The following is a 13039-nucleotide window of genomic DNA, read 5'->3' as shown; positions in this document are numbered from 1 at the left end:
AATGACATTCTGGACAGAGTCTTTAGAAGCTGTTGAAGTGGCCTGGCTTTCAGTACTATAATTTCTTTGAATGGCTCTCATTGTATCTCAGATCAGAGGACATTTGACCCAATGTTCGAAATAAATGGATTATCTAAATAAATGTGTAGGGACATTCTTTTCAGCGTAGTATAATGGAAAGGGCATTGGCTTTTGGGTCAGGGGAGTTGGCTTTGACTAATAGTCCCATCGGACTAAGCCTTAGTCATGCTATATTATGGGAGTAATACATCAAGTCTTGGGTTATAACAGAAGAAATGCACTGACAAACTTGTTTGTAGCTTCTGTTTCCACAAACTTTTTCAGATCTACTTCCTTTTTGCCACTCAAATTGCTGTCACTCAAAATCAGGTCCTCAACATTTCTCTCCTAGATGATTGCAGTAGCCTTCAAATTTAGCCTACCTGCTTCCAATTTCTTCCTTCTCCACTCAGTTCTTAATTCAGTTGTCAAAATGACATTCCAGAAGCCTAGGTCTGGCCATGCCACATTGTTTTTTGTTCAAGAAGCTTCATTGGAAGTTTATTGCCACAAGAGTCAAATATAAACTTCACATTTTGAATGCTAAGATCTTTACAGATATTTTTAAACCACTTTTTCCTGACTTGGTTTATATTCTTCCTTTTCCTTTTGTATTCTCAAAAAGCATCTATTTATTAATAAATGTTTTTTAAAAAGCATCTATTTAACATCACCTAATACCAATATTCCATCTCACAGTGCTGTGGCTCTGACTAATGACCCTGGAAGGCAGCATTCCTTGCTAACCATAGCATCTTTGAATCTTTATCTTAGAATTTCATGGAGAAGGGATCTTTTTTTTAGCTCAGCTCATGTTCCACCTCCTACAGAAAGCCTTCCCTGATAAACCTAATTATTAATGCCTCTACTTCATGAAATAATCTTATATTTTTTTCACTGAATATTTCACTTGATATATGTAGTTAGACTATAAACTTCCCAAGGGCAAATATTATTTGTTATTGTTCTTTTGTATTTGCAGCCTCAGAATCTAGAAAAAGCATCTCTCATATAAGGGGTATTTAATAAATGCATGCTTGATGGAAATGTGGATATTAAGTAAACTAAAATCATAGGACCATGGATTTGTTGCTGAAAGAGTCCTTAAAGAATCATTGAGTCCAACTGTCTTATTCTGAAGATGAGGAAACTCTGAAACAGAAAGCTTAAATGATATGTCCATAAATTAAAGAAGTTAATCTAAGGTAGAATTTGACCTCAACTCTTTCTGACTCCAAGTTCAATATATTTTCCATTACATAATATTGAAGGAAGCAGATTTTCCACATTATATTGATAGTAGCCTTAGTGTTTCCTGCCTCTGTCTTCTTTCTTTTTCTGTGCCACCACCCTGATGAAAGCCTTCACCCCCTCTCTCCTGGACAATTTTATTTGCCTCCTTATTGATTGATTGCCTCTCTCCACCTCTATCTCTCAACCTCTCCTTTACATCTCCCAGAATAAAGAATATTGTTTATGATAGCAATGCCCTGCTTGAAATCTCGAGTGCCTTAATATTCTCTTCATTTAAACCTAGATCTCTAGGATTAAATACAGACTCCTTGCCTGGAAATTGAGGTCCTTGATAATTAGGGGTAAGCCTACTTACCTTCTTGATTTCATTCTTTATACATTCTTCATGATGGGCAGACTAGATTAGCTTGTTCCATGATATATTTTGGGACTTTTCTGTCTTGATGCATTCAGAGCAGCTGTTCCTTCTATTCTCAACATACTATCCATTTCACCAGCTAATAGTCACTTCACTGTCTAACTCAGGTGTTACATCTTGTAACATGCATAATCTTAAGTGGAGGGATCTGCCTCACAGAATTCCACAGTACCTCACCAGAACTCCAGGAGAAGGAGCAGTTGGGGTAGTTAAGAATGTGGGTATTAAAAGCAGGACACTCAGCTTGGCAAACTCACTCTTTGGGGAAGAGAGGGAGCTGGGTAGCTGTAAAGGTGTTTTACTTCTCTAGGAATTACTTCTCAGTAACTTAGCTTATCTCTAACCCAGTATGCAGGATGTTTCTTTGCTGAATACTCCTTACTGACTCTAACCAGGCTGCGAGCACTGGGACAAAACCTTATAAGCAGTGTCCCAGCCCATCCCTCAACAATTACAGATCTACAATCAAGACCATGTTTACCATCTTGAACTTGTTAATATTAGATTTAAGAGAAAGTTTAGATTGTGAGGGAGTTAGAAAGAAATAGCTTTATTCAGAGGCATTCCCCTCTTGGAGGGTGGGGATTGCTATTGTGACAGCTTCTTGAAGATATTAGATAGTTCTTACCTCACCCTCAATCCTAGCATTTTCCCTCCTTCTCTATTTCCCTAAATTAATAAATCCCTTATCTTGTTAAAAGTGTGAGGTGTGAGGTGTTGTGTTTTCAGGCTATATAAGCCTAATCCATACATTACCTAAGCCAAATCTGCATCCTGACAGATCCTGAGAGTAATTGTGATCCAGTGATCAGGGAAGTTGCTTGAAGACATCCCGAGCACTTTACCTATCTTGGGCTTAGGGAATAAGCCTCCAACTGTGGAAGTTGCCAATTTCTGTGGAATTATTCCCTTTCTGCCAGCCAATTTAGCCCTGTGATAGCTAAGTCAGATTGCCTCCATTTCTGGCCAGAAAGGGATTCTGTTAATAACAGTTACCAGAAGCTGCAATTGTCAAAAGGAGGGGGAGGAGAAAGAATTCCATCCATTCACTCCCCTCACCCTTGGTAGGGGTGTGCAGCCAGGGGCTTAGATCCTGCTGAGACACCATTGCTAACTGGACCCATTCTTACAATCTCCTTAAAAGCTTTCTTGGATCTCTCCCTTCCTCCCAAAGGGAATTAGGCAGACACGTTATTGGTCACAAGCAAAAATTTAGACATCAATACCTTTCTTCTTCATCTCTCCCTCCAGTGAGACAAGAGTCCACCTGTCCAACTGCTTCCCTGTCTACTATTCATTTCTTACCAAATGGCTGTGTGTGTATCTGTGTGTTTTCTTAGCATAAGTTGTTTGATGTAGCAACAGCAGCTGGCATTTGAAGTTAAATTGTTTTAATTGCTTGTTCTCATTTCTCTATTATTTGAAGCTGTTATTAGGGGAAAAGTTATATGGTAATCTAACATAGTTTATCTTACTATGATGAACAGAACAGAATTGAGACAAGTGAAGTCAAACAGAGAACAGAGGAAAACTATTTTTTATCCACTGTAGGCTAGGTGGAGTGGAAACTAAAAATGTATATATTGTTATTTTTAGAAATGTTCGTGATTATGTTCAGATCACAACCTTGACATCTTCCTTTTAAGCCAAGAGAGGCAGAGAGACTTATAAGGAAACAAATCTTAAAGTTCTTTCATGTGTGGTAGATTGGTGGACATATTTTCCCCAAAGATAAACTGATACTGAGATGACTAAAGCTATTATAGTGTTAATCTTTTTTTTATATTGACTATCCCCAGAAAACAAAGATCTTGTGGGAACCAACCTATCCAAAACATCAGAGATCTAGACCACATCAATTTGATACAAGTCAAATTTTCCGTGCTCCTATCAGACAATAATTTAATGTCAAAGACTGAAATTTTTCATCTTGATATTTCTCATATACTAGTAATATATAAGAATATAATAGATAGTGATTTCTAGTATATACTAGGAATATGTATGAGTGGCTCATACTCAAATGTATATGTAGTTGTTCAGTGCTTGGTAAATTTAATGAATTGAAAATGTTATCCAGTAATAAAAGCAGAGAAAAGAAATCTATACGTATTAAAACATTCAACATTTGTAGGATTAAGATGCTGGAAACAAAGCATATATTGGGAATGACTGAATAAATTGTCTCCCATGAATATAGTAGAATATTATTGTGCCATAGGAAATGATGAATTTTAGGAATTCAAAGAAATCTGAAAAGACTCAATAAACTGATGCAAAAGTAATCTGAGCCAGAACATTTCACACTATGACTACAATAATGTAAATTGAAATAACATTAGAAGGTGCCTGAAGTCAGGATAAAAGCAATGGACAATCTGGTTCCCATAGAACAGGTAAATAGATTACTTCATGTCTCTCAGCAAGCATGTAAAAGACAATGGCCATTTTATCAGTTGGATTTGCTTAATTATTTTTATCTGTTAAGAAGGAGTTCTATGGGGGTTGGAAGTATTCGAAGGAATGTTTAGGAAAACCCTAGGGGGAAAAACTTATTGAAAAAAATGCTCCCCTAGAGAAGAAAAGAACAAGTGAGTCAGAATAACTCGATTTCAAGATATAAAAGACTCTTGTGTGGAAGAAGGAGTAGACTTTATGTGTATTGCTCCAAAAGCATAAGTAGGACTAACAGATGTAATTTACCAGAAGAGATTCTCACCAATTCCTATATAAAAGTATAAAAAATCATCTACAAGAGTACTGGATGTGGGAAATTTAGGTGGACAATAGTTCATGTGAAAAATTAGAGATTCCAAGATGAGTGAAAGAGACTGGTGTAGAAATGAAGAGAAAAGAGATCTTCATAAAAATAAACTCTTAGAGGGCAGAACCATTTCATCAAGATGTCCTTGTATCCTTAGCACTTAATATGGTGTTTGATTTAGTCTTTAATTAATAAATAAATTTTGGTTATTGTATCAATTGATATATAAAATCTAGAGTGAAGAAGGGAATAATCTCATTGCATTTTGCCCTTAGCAGAACTAATAGACTTTTAAGAATGATGATGGATAGAATGTTAGATCTGGATTTAGAAAGAATTGAGTTTGAATCTGGCCTCAGATACTACCTTTGACTTTGGGCAAGCCATTTATCCTTATAAGTTAAATGGGGATAATAATAATGCCTATATCCTAGTATTGTTGTGAAGATCATGAGACATTATTTATAAAGTTTGCAAACCTTAATGTTCTCTATATAAATTTCAGCTATTATCATTTCATTGGTGTCCTACTTTGGGAAGGGTCTTAATAAGCTATAATTTGTCTAAGAAAAGAAAGAGTAAGTAGAATAAAAAGAAATGACACATAAAACTGTGTCATCTGATGTTCAGTTAAAGAGCTATTAGAGAAGAAAAGAATTAGAAGAATTATGAAGGACATGTTCAGATGGGAAAATGGCACAGTGATAGAAAATATTTTTGGAGTTGCTTAATAAGTGTTTAAATACTGCCCCACATTTTCTCTAGCTATTTGATATTAGATAAATCACTTAACCTTTCTTTGCCTCTGTTTCTACATCTGTAAAATGAGTAGCTTGGACTAGATGGCTTCTAAGATCCCTTCCAGTTCTGAATCAATGATCTATACTTCGAAGTCTGTCATGTGGTAGAATTATTAAATAAGTTTTGCTGAGCTTGAGAGGGCAGAAGTGATAAAAGCAGATGAAGGTTGCATAGAGAAAATTATTTCCAAGAAACAATATTTCCTTAAAGTGAGGAGAATTACTTCAAGAGGATGAATCCTTTACCTCTGGAGATCTTCAAGTGGGAATTCAATGACTACTTGTCAGAAATAGCATAAGGAAAATTCTTGTTCAGTTACAGGATACAGCAGATGACCTCCAAGATCCCTTATAACTATGATTTCATTATAGTACAAGAAGCTAATTTGACTCAAAATATGGGGAAAACACATTTCTAACAACTTAGACTGCTCAATAATAAAATAATTGGTGATAATGCCAATTAGTCATCCTGAGAAGGGTTCTACTCCTACAACTTGTTATTAAAGAGACTCACATTAGAAGTTGGAAGAGATGACATCTAAGATGGTGTCCTACTTTAACATTGTGTGATTTTGTGTTTTTAGACCCTGAATCAGTTATACAAATTAAAAATATCCCCTCATTCTTTCATCGAGGCAAGAGAAAAATAAGCAGAGAATTGATCCTACTTCATGTGTATCTGGGATGCTTTTTTCAGATGTATAACACAGAATCATAGATTAAGTGGCTAGATGAGAAGAACAAAGAGGTCAATGACTTGCCTCAGATGATACAAAGAATAGCAAAGCCAAACCTAGATCCCTTGGTTCTAAATTAAGTTTTGTAGACTCAGAATCATAAAGTTAGAATTGCAGAGATTTTAGAGGTCATCAATCCAAGCCCCTTATAGATGAGTCCTATGAGGTCTAAATCAATTTTCCAGGGTCACAGGGAGTAAGTAGTACTGGAATTACAGTTTGCTCAGGAATGGAGTTAGAATCTAAATTCAGTAGTCCAAATCTAGGATTCTTCCCCTGCACTATGGACTTGTTAAAGAGACCTTAGAAAAAAATTGAATGGATGAATGGGAGCAAAAAAAGAAAAAAAACAACATACTTAAGGATTAACATAAAATATACAACTTGAGGGGGAAAAACATTTGGTGAGCTGAAGTGTAACTATGGGAACCACGTTACACATTTTGAGGTAAAAACAAGGACACAGTACATGAGTCTGAAGGAGTGAATAAGGAAAGGAGTGAAATTAAGGTTTAAAATAGGAGATTGCCTTTGTGAGATTTGACCATTGACTCTATGTGAGCATTTCATTAATTATCATTAGTAAGATTTTTCTTTTCAATATAGTTACTGAATCACAGCAAAAATTGGCTACATAATTACTAATGGCTGTGACAGTCTTTGTTAGGATAATCATGAAAGGGCTCCTTTTTTCACTTAGGAGCAGAGTTCAGCATTGGATCACTCACTGTCCTACTGAATTCTATTTTTTCAGATGAGGTACACGGACCCCTTGATAGGTCTGTGGAGCGATTCAGAGGGTTTATGAACTTTAATGGAAAAAAATTAATCTTTCAATATAAGTGTTTTTCTTTGTAAATTGTTATTTTTTCTTTTTTTCTAAGAAAGACTATATAGGTTTAAAAGATTTCTAAAGGGGGATGTAGTACAACAAAGGTTAGAACCCTCCGCTTGCTGCTTGCTGCTGCTTATTTATTTTTAGGTAGATAAGATTACAAGTCCCTCACTGTGACAACAAATAACAGACAAAGACAAGAATTGTCTCCCTTCTGGGTAGAACACATAGTTCTTTACAAAAACAAGTCCTTGTCCTAATTTTCACTTTGATGATGAGTAGAATCTTTGTGCTGAAGAGGGCTATATCTCTCCCTCAGCGTTTGAGGGGAAAATGGTGTAGTGACTAGTAAAATGGAGTAGAATCAGAAAGACTAAGCGATAACCCAGGGTAACTGGTGTAAGAATCAAATAGTCCATTCACAAATATAAAATAATATAAGAAGAATAAATAAGCACTAAAGGGATATGGGAAGGGATCACTTGAATGGGGTTAAGCAGAGAAGTCTTCCTGGAAAAGGGTGCTTTAAACTAAGTTTTGAAGAAGGACATCAGTTTGAATATTGACAGTTATTTTCTAGATGTCTGATCTTAGTCAAGTCACTTAAGCTTTTTAAGACCTCAGTTTCTTCAATTTGTAAAAAAAAGAGAGAGAGAGATTTGTGGCTTTAATTTCTTTTGTTTTGGGGTCATGACAAGAAGTCTCATTTTGAACTGTAGCATGGTATCCTAGAGCAGTGGCAAGATTCTGTCTCTGGAGGCAGAGTAAATGGATGCTAATCTTGTCCCTGATACTTATGACCATTATCTACATGTAGCATCTCTACAACTCACTTTCATTAACTATGAAATGAAGAGGTTGTACTGAATGACTTCTGAGGTCCCCTTCAGGAATTAATCTATGATTCCATGATCCTTTAACCTTGAGCAAGCCACTTTCCATATTTAGAACTCAATTTTCTCATTTGTAAAATGAAGGGGGTTGGACTAGTTGACCTCTTAGGTTTCTTTTACCTCTAGAACCATGTTCTAGTGACCTTAAAAACCTACAGTCATTAACTGAAAGAATATTAGAGTTTGAAGTGACCTAAAAGATCATTAAATCAACCTATCTTATTTATTAAAAAAAAAAGATGGCAGGGAGAAATTAAATGATATACTCAAGGCTTACAGCTAGAAATAGAAAAGCAGTGACCAAAATGTGTCATTTGCAGATGGGGCAAGCCACAAAACCTGCAGGTCAACTTTTTTTTTTGTTACTATGTATTTTAAAAAATATATAACAAATTAACATGTAAGAATAATAAAATACATATGATTTATTATTACATATGCAACAAATTAAATGTGTTTATCCTTGAGGAACAAATTCTTATATTAGCTATGTTCAAAAATCTGTCTCATTCTTTTTATTCTCCTCCTTTCCAACCCTTCCCACTCTCCAAGAAGGCAAGTAATATGATAAAAGCTGTCCACATATTATATAATATATATTTCCATATTTCTCATATTTTACAACAAAATACATATTGCTTACACTAAAGAAAAATTCATGGAGGAAATAAAGTGAAGGATGGTATGTTTCTATTTGCACTCAGATTCTGTCTGCGCCTTCTACTATCGTGGATATCTTTTTCATCATAATTAGCTTAGAGTTGTTTGGGATCCTTACCTTGCTGATAATAGTTGAGTCATTCACAGCTGATCATTGTACATTACTACTGTTACTTTGTACAAAATTCTCCTGGTTCTGCTCATTTCACTTTGCATCACTTCATATGTTTTCCCAGTCTTTTTGTGATCATTTTGTTTGTCATTTTTTATGGTATGATAACATTCCAAGCCTGTTTTAAAGATATATTTTGTCAAGAGGGTCAGACATGTTCTTTTCCCTCTGTAAGGTGAAAATCTAGGGCTCCTGGTGATGTTATTGTTCAGATGGGGCTGGGTATCTAATTCCAGAGAAAGTACACCATTCTAGAGCTTCCTGTTTTCACTAATTATCTTTGTTGACCAAAAGCTCAGCTCAACTCTTTCAAAGTAATTGAAGGACCTTAGAGGAAATCAGTACTCTATAAATTGGCCTCACCCTGATTATGATTCAGACCCTCCTGAAATACTTTCTTCATCACAAATCCTCATTTCAAAGATGAAGAGACTCAATGGCAGATAAGTAAAGAGGTTTTTTCCGTGTCACACAGTGTGCCAAGCTTAGAATTCACGTATTCAGATCATCTTAGTGCTCTGTATACAATTTTTATGGAAGGCAAGGGATAAAGGTGGAGGTTTCAAATTTCATTTCTTCTCATACTTGAATGAATCAGTTCCACTTATATGGGCTTCATTTTTCTCATTTGTAAAATAAGCAAGTTGGTCAATACAGGGTGTCTCAGGTCCCTTTCTTCTGTGAGTGAGTTTATGGACAGGCCTGATAAAGAATTAAAGGAGAAGAAATGAGGAGAATTTTCAGAAAGGATATTTATTTTCCATTAATTGAATTTATAAATTCTGTATTAACCAAACTGGCCTACTTGCTGTTCTCTATGAATGGCCTCAAATTTCTTGTCTCCATGCTTTGCATGGGTTGTTTTCAAGCCTGGAATCCATTCTTTCCTCATTTTTGTCTTTTGGAATCCCTAATTCTATTTCTGGCATTTCAGCTTAAGACCCACCATCTAGGAAACCTTTTCAGGTCATCCAAGATGTTTCACTAACCCCAATTCAATTACTCTGTTTTGTTTCATATTTATGTGTCTAGATGTACACTTTTGTTTTCTTCCTATAGAATATAAGTTCCTTGAGAACAGACTATTCATTTTTATCTTTGATCCCAGCACTTGTAGGATCCTTTGCATCAAGTAAGATCTTAATAAATGAATTTTGATATCGTTTTTTCCCAATACAGTTTCCTGAAAGGCAGGAACTGCTTCCACTCTTGTGTTTCTTGCTTCTGCTAGGGCCTAAATTATGGGTTTGATTATGATTTCAATATGATATGAGTTCATATGATTATGATTATGGATATGATTGTGATTATGATGGTCAAGAAAGTATTTTCTACCAATTTGGGTCCCCAATTTTTCTGCCATGTATAAGGTTAGATTTTTGACTAAGGTATAGGCAGACTGAGGGCCTAAGCTATGTGCATGGTACATAATAGGTGTTTAATAAATGCTTAATACTTATTGACAGGTGTGATAATGAGATTAAGTCTACCTTGCCCATTCTCCAATCTAATCACCAAAAGTATAAACAACTCCACTTAACTCATAAGTTGGGAGGTCTGTGACCCATGTGTGCTAGAATGAGTGACAAATCTGGAATTTACTGACTGCCTCCTGGGCAGTCCTAAGAAAACCATCTGTTGTAATTGGACATGTAAACTAAGAGGAAGGCACAGGAAGTGACGCAAAAGAAGCCCCTTTAAAATATAGTTCAGTGAGTTCAACTAATCTCTTCTCCTTCCTGTCTTGGACCTGAAGGAACTCTTTTTGTTTGTGACTTGGACCTGGAGGAGTGTTGGCTGAGATCTGAGACTTTGGTGAGACTGTTCTTAAATCTTTTCCTTAGAACTACATGTGGTGAGTGAAGAAGACTGACTACCTTAGCCTCTAGAGGGACCATTGATTGGGAGAAGCCCTCCTGACTAAATCTCTTGTTAATTGACTTTTAGGCTCTCTGGCTGGGCCTCTGGAGCCTTGCTGGAGTAAAGCCAAGACTTGAATACAAATCTAGTTCACTAAGTTAGATCTCTTACTACCCTTTCCTTATCTCTCTACTTTCACTCTCTCCTATATTTTGTAAATAAATTACTAAATCATTTTAGGAATTGGTTTTTATTCCTTGGTGACCACACCTTTAAGTATTAATATATCCAATCAAAAACTCCTTTTCCCTCTTACACAGGGTGATACTGTTAGCCTGTGTCAGAAAGTCTTCTCAACTCAGAGGCCAGAACATGTTCTATAATATGTTCTTCATAAATGATCATGAATTGAGCAATGATGTGAGCTGTCAGAGAGGTAGAAGGAATACTGTGAGAAATGGATCATAAGTAGATTTCCCTCTTTGCCTTCCTGAAGAAAAAACACAGACACATTGGCTAATGGCCTTCACCTCCTGCCTGAAATTTTCAGTGGTATTTTTGGGTCAGGCATAAGGTCTCTGAACTTGTGAAGGGTCTACACTGTAGAAATCTGTCTTTCTTTTCTTATGGAGGAAAAAAGGCAAGCCATAATTAGAAACTCTGATTGCTTATTGATCTTGAGGGAGCTAAGTGGTGCAATAGAGAGCAGAACACAGAATCAGGGAGGTTCAAGTTCAAATCTGGCTTCAAATACTTGCTGACTGTGTGATCCTGGAAAAATCATTAGATCTTGATCTGCTTCAGTTTCCTCATCTTTAAAATGGATAGAATAATGGTATCTATATCACAGCATTGTAATGAATATAAAATAAGTTAATACTTGTAAAATGTTTTGCAAATCTGCAAGTGATGTATAAATATTAATCATTGTTATTATTGTTTGCAAATAATAACAATGCTTTAAGTATTTAGTGTCCTTCTGATATGTGAATGTTCTTCTGAGAAAAAGAGGTCACTGAAGGAAAGTACCCACCATCTTAATGCCATCAGTGGAGAGCCCTGCTAGCTTTGTCAACTTTTAAAAAAAGGAAGTTACAAATTGCTTTGTGAAAGTAGTGATTTATAGGAAGTGTGCCCAGTGCCAGGTAGTTTATTTTCTCCAGCAGTTGTAAATTATCTTCCTTTTGTATTTTACTTTACCATCTGCATAATAATATTTTTACCTTCCCACCATGATGCACAAACAGCCTGTTTCCTTGCCAACAGAAAAGCTCTTTGGGGGCTCCCCAATATCACAGGCTTCATCTTCCTTGTTTTCTCCTAAGTTATGTTCTCTTGGGAAGGGAGGGTATCTAGAAGAGAATGTGATTTTAAAGGAAACTGAAGGTTGTATTGGGTGGTGGGAATTTTTGGGATGGCCTGAGTAAAGTAGAATGCTTAATTGTAGTCTTTTTTTTTTCTCCAGAGATATTAATTCCTGCTGAAATGAACAAAAGGGAAGGCTAGAGTCAGGGACCAAAGGGCATTGTTTTCTTGCTTCCTTTCTTTGTGTACAGCTATAACATGGTCTCTTCCACCAGTGGAAATAGCAGGCAGAGGTAGTGGGAGAAAAAAATCTGTTTGTTTTATTGAAAATAAAAGTAAATGGAGTTGTTCTTTCTTGGTGCAGCCATAGCTTGTAGCTAATGGAATTGCTTTTTGTATAAGGAGGAACAATGAGACACATTTTCTTTAAAAAACGGAATAATCCCCACATTCTGTACTTGTGCCACATCAACACACCAGTTTAAATGAGTGGGGCATGGGGTGAAATAACTTTTAGAAGTATTAAAACATAGCTTGCCCAGTGATAAATTCAATTTATTTCCCAGAATAGTGTTAGATTTGGGAGTCAGGAAGACTTGACTAGCTCACATGCTTATTAACTATAGCTTGTTTTCCAGTCTTAGTTTTCCCATTTGTAAAATGGGATGTTGGGATGAAATAGACAATGAGATTCCTTTCACCTTTCATCTTTGGGAGCTGACAGGCCTATAATCCTATGAATAGCGTGGATAAGTTTTTGATGCTACTTTTTATCTGTAGTGAGGAAATAAAACTATAATAATAACCTGGATAAGCACTTTAGAAATGACAAAATATTTTATTTATATTATCTCACAAGTTTATAGCTTTAATAGTAGTAGTAGTATCAGTAATAGTAACAGTAGTAGTAATAATAGAAGCAGTAGTAGTAGCAGTAGTAGTAGCGGTGGTAGTTATACTAGCAGGATTAGTAGTGGTAGTAGTAGTAGTAGTAGTAGTAGTAGTAGTAGTAGTAGTAGTAGTAGTAGTAGTAGTAGTAACAGCAGCTGTAGTAGTGGTGGTGATAGGAGTAGGAGTAGAATTTATATCACATTTTATAGTTTTTGAAGTGCTTTATATTCAATAATTCATTTTATCATTCTGGCACTATGGATATTGTCCTCATTTTACAGATGAGGAAGTTGAGGACTAGAGGAAAAACCACTTGATCATGATTACATAAATTATAAATCTCCATCTCGTAGAGTAGTTGGTGGTGGGTGTTGGCTTACTTTCTGT

This window comes from Gracilinanus agilis, chromosome 2 (assembly GCF_016433145.1).
Source record: "Gracilinanus agilis isolate LMUSP501 chromosome 2, AgileGrace, whole genome shotgun sequence".
Taxonomy (NCBI): Eukaryota; Metazoa; Chordata; class Mammalia; order Didelphimorphia; family Didelphidae; genus Gracilinanus; species Gracilinanus agilis.
Note: the sequence above shows the minus strand (reverse complement) of the source record.